The 6,840-nt window shown below is 39.9% G+C and overlaps 1 long non-coding RNA gene across 1 annotated transcript; it reads right to left on the reverse strand.

Moving 5' to 3' along the window:
* Positions 1-423: 423 nt before the first annotated feature.
* Positions 424-6,606, reverse strand: LOC122460551. Its single transcript, XR_006281919.1, has 2 exons — positions 6,498-6,606; positions 424-820 (listed from the first exon to the last, which is right to left on the reverse strand). It is a non-coding gene; the product is annotated as an uncharacterized LOC122460551 (long non-coding RNA).
* Between the last annotated feature and the right edge of the window lie 234 nt (positions 6,607-6,840).

Here is a 6,840-nt window from a genome sequence, read left to right on the forward strand (position 1 = left end):
AAGGAGGTAGGCTGAGATATAGAAAATGGAGAGTAGATAACTGGTACCGAAAACTATATCAGCTATGAGTATATTTGACACTTGTCAAGCCTAGCTGATCCCTTAAAGATATAATCACAGGTTTCAGAGTAGCAGCTGTGTTAGTTTGTATTTGCGAAAAGGAGTACTTGTGGCACCTTAGAGACTAACAAATTTATTTGAGCATAAGCTTTTGTGAGCTGCAAGATATAAGGGACACTTCTTCCGAGGATTTAATTATACAGTTGAGATTTGTTTAGGAGTACTGGAAAGACAATATTGAGCGAACCACAGGGTTAACTAACCTGGACGTGGCTTTTATGTGCAAATTTCTTTTGATTCAGTAAAACAAAACACAACACTTCCCAGAGTCTGTTCTGCTGTCCACACAAGCAAGCCTGCATGTGAATTCAAATGACTATTATAGGCTGACTCTGTGCACCAATGAACTGTACAGGACACTTGCAGTGATACCATCTTTGTATGCTGCTTTCTTGCTGTTCCTGTATGGAGATAAGTGGTATCTTATCCATTGATTAGTTGGAAGGGAGGCTACCACTTTCACTCTTTGTTAACATATTCCTTTCTCCGTGACAGTTGATAACATTTGCTTTTCCTGTCTTCATATTGACATCTGTAATAGTCATCTCCAACTGAGTCTGAATAGTGTTCAGGGTAGGACTTCTGTTCAGGTTGCTATTTTGCTGAATTCACTGAATGCATATATGCAAACAATATATTCTTTAATAAATGAATAATGAGCATTCCAGAGCTGACAGACATGCACAGGTAGAGTAGGAAACTGTTGGAAAGAGGAAACAGAGGCAGTTTCTCTTTATACGCAGTTCAGGTACCTATATGTTATCATACCCAACTGACTGACCTCCATTATCAGAGATTATTCTCTCCACTAGGGTTCAGCTCTGCACTTGCACTGTCCGTGTACATGCTTTTACTGACACGGTGTGCTACCTTACAATACTCCTGTGCATTAGATAAGGATTTCCCACATCTGAGCTAATAGTGATGGTTAGCACAGACTATAGTCTGCAGTTGCTGCTCAAACAGTGTTTGCATAACCTTTGTTTCTATCCTTACTGAAGCCATATGGGCTAGTTGCGCCTCACATTTTAGATTCGATTCAAGGGATTTAATTGGAGATAGGAATGCATAAACTGCACCCACTTTCAGAAGAATTTTTGGAGACTTTTAAAAAAAAAAAACACACACCTATGCGGGATGAATGCGTGTCTATGAATGTAGAAGAAATAAACTGTTTTAGGCCATATCTTCACTGGGGCTTTGCCCCAGTCATAGCCATGGGCAGTAGGTATAATAGGCCACTACAATCCTGGGCAGTGGTGGCCCCACCTGTGCTCTACCTCCACCCCTCCCTGCTCTGCCCCTTCCCCGAGGCTCCCACTGCCGCCTGGCAAGTCCCTCCTCGTTCTTCTCCTCCACTCCACCAGCCCCTCTCCGGAGGTCCCCACTGCTTGCCGCATCCCTCCTCTCCTCCACCCCTTCCCCATGAGACCCTCCCCACCCCCTTCCAGCAAGACTCCCCTGCCCTGGCCCCCTCCTCACCCTGTCCCTCCTCATCCTCATCCTCTGAGACCTCCCCGACCCGCTGCATCTTTCCTCACCCTCCCCTGCCCCCATGGGGGCCAAGCGGGGGGGGGGGGGCTGAGTGGGGATGGAGTGTGGGCAGACAAGAGATGGGACAGGGAGCTAGTATCCCCCAGGGGAAGCTTCACCCACTGCCCATGATCACAGCCATGGCTAGCTCACCAGTGATGTAAGATCACCAGTGTGAAATCCTAGTATAGACAGAAAGCTACTATAAACCTATAATGAGCTGGTGTAGCCTACCCTTGCTTTGAGTACTGGTGGAAACTGCAGCTTACAGAGACTTTTCCTGTTTATACAAATGGTTTACATAGGTACAGCTACACTCCTGGTTGGCTGCTAATGGCTGAAATACCTGTTTAGGCAAAAGGTCGAATTTTCAAAAGCACTTCAGTCCCTTAGGAACCCTACTGGGAATGATTAAAAGTCAAGGGGGCTTAGGCTCCCAAATCACTTAGGTGATTGAAAATTTTACCCAAGGTCTTTTTTTATATTATATGTCTATCTTAGTTTGACTGTAAGAGACCCTCGTGCCTGGGGCCTTTGCAGTCTCTTCACTGCCTCTAGAGCTTTCCTCATTCTCCACACACTAACACAGCTGCCTGAGATTTAGTATCACTTCCCACTCCTTTTATACTGGAATCGCCTCATTCCTCTCAAGTGGAGTTTATCCTGAACTCAGGGTTGGCTTAGGCCCAGGATCTCCAGCCCATATTACAGTCCTCAAACTTTATAGCTCCCAGCCCCCTTCTGGTTCCTCTTCCAGATCTTCAGGTTCATGTGTGATTGAGTATAGTAGTATGCTGCTGTCATAAAAGGCACAGCTTTTTTCAGAAGATCAGGTACAGCGTTATTTAGGTAGCTTGTATTTCTTAGCAGTGCAGATGAAATTGTAAAGTTTACCCCTCCTCCCCACAAGGTAGAATTGAAATTCTGGAGCTGGAGACTAAGCTCTGACATATAATAAAATTGTCCATCACTACAGACTTCTTGGAAAACACACCCTTTCTTCAGAAAACTATATGCAGTGGCCAAATTTGTGCTTTTAGGCACAACTCTGAGGAAGAGAAGTGCATAAACTGCACCACCTGAGGTGTAGAAACATGCCTCAGTTCCCTCCCTTGATTTCCCCTTGGCCTCTACCAGCAGCAAAATTACAACACCCCTTCCACTTGCTCAGCTGTGCCAGTTGATGCACTGGGTGGGCCAAACCTAGGTTATATCCACTTCCCATTGCTGGCCAGAAAGCTGTTACAGTTCAGTGCCCCAGGCTGCTGTAATGGTCCCTGAGGCTGCTCTAACTGATGTCTAATTAAATTTATCTGGAGCTAATCTGGCTCCTTTGGATTCTGGGGATCAAGGAACCACAAAAGTACTATTTGTCTTTGTCAGGTCCTGTACCACATGGATGTGATGGCAGTTTCAGGGCCTTGTTTTATAGCAAGGTGCCTGGACAGTAGAATCAGCCAAGATTTAAGTGTCCACGTAATAAGAATAAATATATTTCAGCTGTTTAACTTCAAATATACTTTTCAACCCTGACAGACCTATATTTGTTAACAATTTTTCTTCAGATAGCATTTGCTTTTTGACATTTTAATGAAGCAATCTACAGTGTGTTCAATATTTAATATAATTCCTGGGATTAGTAATAGTAAAACCTTTCTTTAAAAAAAAAAAAAAAAGTGTCACATCAATTTTGGTGATTCCTTCTGTTTTCTTTTTAATTTACTCTGTTCATATTGAGAGAAAAGACAGTGATCAGCAGTGTTTAAAATACTTATGCACTCCAGGTAAAGGTACTAATACTGTCACATCTTAGTAGGAATGCAGGATATTTCTATATAATTTAATTTTTTTAAAGTGATGTTAGGATTTCTAGTATACTTGAGCTGTCATCTCCATGCGTTTAAATTCTGGAGGTCTCAAGCTATTTATGTTTAAAGAACCTATATTGTGATGTTGGATGGAGGTTGTATTTTAAATAGGAAGTTAAAAGGTCAAACTCTCCCCCACCCCAAAAAAATTGTTAAGAAAAAACAAATTTTCACTTGTATTAAATAGAGATGTTTTCTAGGAACTAGACTGAATTAAAAACCTGTGTCTTTGTATGCATCAGGTAGCTCTACTCATTGAGAGATTATTAAATTCATACATTTAAATTATAGTTGCTGGTTATATTAATCTAATTGTTATATTTCTATGACTATAAAATGATCTGTTACAGGGAAGTTTTATTTGCCACAATAGTGGTATAAAAGTAATTTTACTTATTTTCACTTTTGACGTTTTTAAAAATTGTTTACCAATTCAAAGAAAGGTGGATAGACCCATGCAGTTCTATCTAGAACCCAAGTGAAGGCAGCCCCATGAATTTGTTAGCAGAGGTGATCTACTACTGTGTGTGTGTCCAGCATCCTTCCTTCTCTAAATCTATAGAGCAAACATCAAAACATGGCTCTCATAAATTGCAGTACAAATTGGTATGGGTAACCAGTCCTGGCAACCATCGATCTTAATTCTTTCATCCATCAAACAATTTTTGGGAAGGACGGGGTTTGGCTACAAAAGCCCTATATAGTCTTAAGCATGCCTGCAATACAGAAAAAGTTTGGAAACTGATCAGAAATATCTGACAGCTCTAAGAAAGAAAAATAGACCATAACTATAGAAAATATTTATTTATTTTCACAAATATTTCTTGCAGCAGCATATAAGTTGTTACAGGCCTTGTGGACAGGCCAGCAAGGTTTGGTTTAAGTATGGATAAGATGGGCACAAGTGCTCTGAACAGGTTTTTTAAAATCAGCGAATAGTTTCCATGAATAAAAGTGCTGCATCTAGGTCGGTTATGATTCACTGAATCATATGATTTCTTATTCATAAGTAAATGGACAACTGAGCACGGATATAAAGGTTTATGAATTCTGAAAGTTTTTTGTATTAAAAAAATTTATAGAGTAAAGGATATTTGTTAGTCACTGTTAGTAATTTTAAATACTTCGGTCATCTACCCATACAGTGAAAACTGTATCATGTTATTTGAGTGCTTCAATCACACACCACGAATAATGAATAGCAAGTAGTCACCGAACAAACACCGTATCGTTTGACATTATTCAACCAAGCTTTTTGGCAAATACTTAAATGATGAATACATTCAAAGAAAAAAAATAAATCACAAAACAGAAGAGGTGCTAAATTCATAACAAATATCGAGCCCAATTGTGCAAGCTATTTATTACACAAATAAAGCTTATGGGTGAAATTCTGACCCCACAACAAAAACACTGACTTCAGCAGGGCCACAATTTCCAGTATTTGTAGATCAGACCCATTATTTGTATTATTATTATTAGTAATTAACCTGCCTTAATAGGAGGTGTATTTAATCTGAGGTTTTTCACTTTCTGAGCAAACCTCCATCCGATATATTTTGTTGCAGTTCAGATAATTTTGAATTGTCAGTTATGAAAATAAGGGTCTCTCCTCCTCCTGCAGCAAAATTGTCCAACAAAGGAAAATCTAATGAAGTTGAAAATCCAACTTCGCCTGTTCAATAGCTTTTTATAACATAGTTACTATTTTAGCTTTGGAAAACGTGCTTACAATCATATATAGTACCTCTCAGCCCAATGGATCAAAAGAATACTTTACAAACTATATGAATCGTTTCTCTCTCTCTCTCTCACACACACACACACACACACACACACACACACACACACACACGAAATGACACATTTGCAATGGGTTATTAGTGGTTAAACAGCCCTTCTTGCAATTGCAGTTATTTGAACTGGAAGTTGGTGTGCACAGGGAAATTGCTCTGCTCACCTGCCCCTAGAACAGTCTCTGCTGATACCACAATGATGGGCACACTATAAACAAACAGACTAGGATGTCAAGCATTTATGAAATAGTGCTGACAGGTTCAATTATTGTTTACTTGGTTCATTAATTATAGTTGGGAGAGGGAAGAGTTTTTTGTTTTAAATAAAAAAAAATAATAATAAGAGAAAGTAGACCCCACAACATCCCAGTCTCAAATTAAAAAGTGGTGTAGATTTTTCTGCTGGGTGCCCAAACTGAACTTAGAGTCTCTTAGAGACGAGCCAGTTGTACTCATTTACTTATGTTGATGTGCATTTATTAAATAAATGTTTGTTGACAAAGGAGCTCTCTCTCATGATCCACTTTCTCCTTTTCGTAGGATGGCGTTAACACATCCTTTTGACACATCACAGGCTATTACTGTTTTAAAAACAAAAAACAAAAACAAAAAAACACCACATTATAAGCACCAGATTTTGTCCTCATGTAATAAATAAGTCCCAGCAGAGAAGTGGAAGAGAAAGTTCCTGATTTATTGTTTGTGGAGACAGTTTGATAATGGACAAATCTTCAGATACAAGCCAAAAATAAATATTCAAAGGAATTAAGAGAAATCGGAACATTTTAGTATTTCTTACTTCTTTTTTGGACCAAGCATTTAAAAAAATCACATTTAAAACTTATAATAAAAAGGTTATAGGCCCCAATGTTCCTGCCTTGGAAATCCTGAAAAACAAGATCTTTTGGATAATTCTGCAACCCTCGCAGAGTTTCCCCAAACTTTTTGTAGGGAAACAGGGAGCTGAGTTTGTCCCCCACAACTTCATCTGTGAAAGGATATGCGATAAGTAACTGGGAGGGGTATGCAACAGGCATAAGATCACAAGGGGTAGTGAACTGATGGACGTCTCATCCTTACCCCATTCTCATCCTTTTGGTTCTCAATCTTGATCCCACTGAAGTTTGAACACTAACTCCCATAAATTTTAGTAGTGAAGGATGAAGCTCTTTATGGTTACCTTCTTTAAACCAGATTCTTCTTTGGTGTCCTATGATTACTGTCATGTATGTATTCCAGTAGCGCCTAGTAGGCCATTCAAGATCAGGGCCTCAGTGTGCTAGGAGCTGTACAAACACAAAGTATGAGTCTTACACAGCATGGATAGAGCTCCCCCAGCGGGACATGCACTAGACTACTGTGTTTGTGTCCCACCACACTGGCTAAATATACCCTTAAGCTTCCCTTGCTGCAGAGTATCTTTTTTCTTAGCCTCTCTGGCACACTTCCTGGACACAGGCTGACTGTCATCCCTTCGTAGAAATGAAACCATGTGTCCCAGCTGTCCTAAGCCTTCAGGACAA

The sequence above is a fragment of the Dermochelys coriacea genome, chromosome 6 (assembly GCF_009764565.3).
Source record: "Dermochelys coriacea isolate rDerCor1 chromosome 6, rDerCor1.pri.v4, whole genome shotgun sequence".
In the NCBI taxonomy this organism is placed as follows: Eukaryota; Metazoa; Chordata; order Testudines; family Dermochelyidae; genus Dermochelys; species Dermochelys coriacea.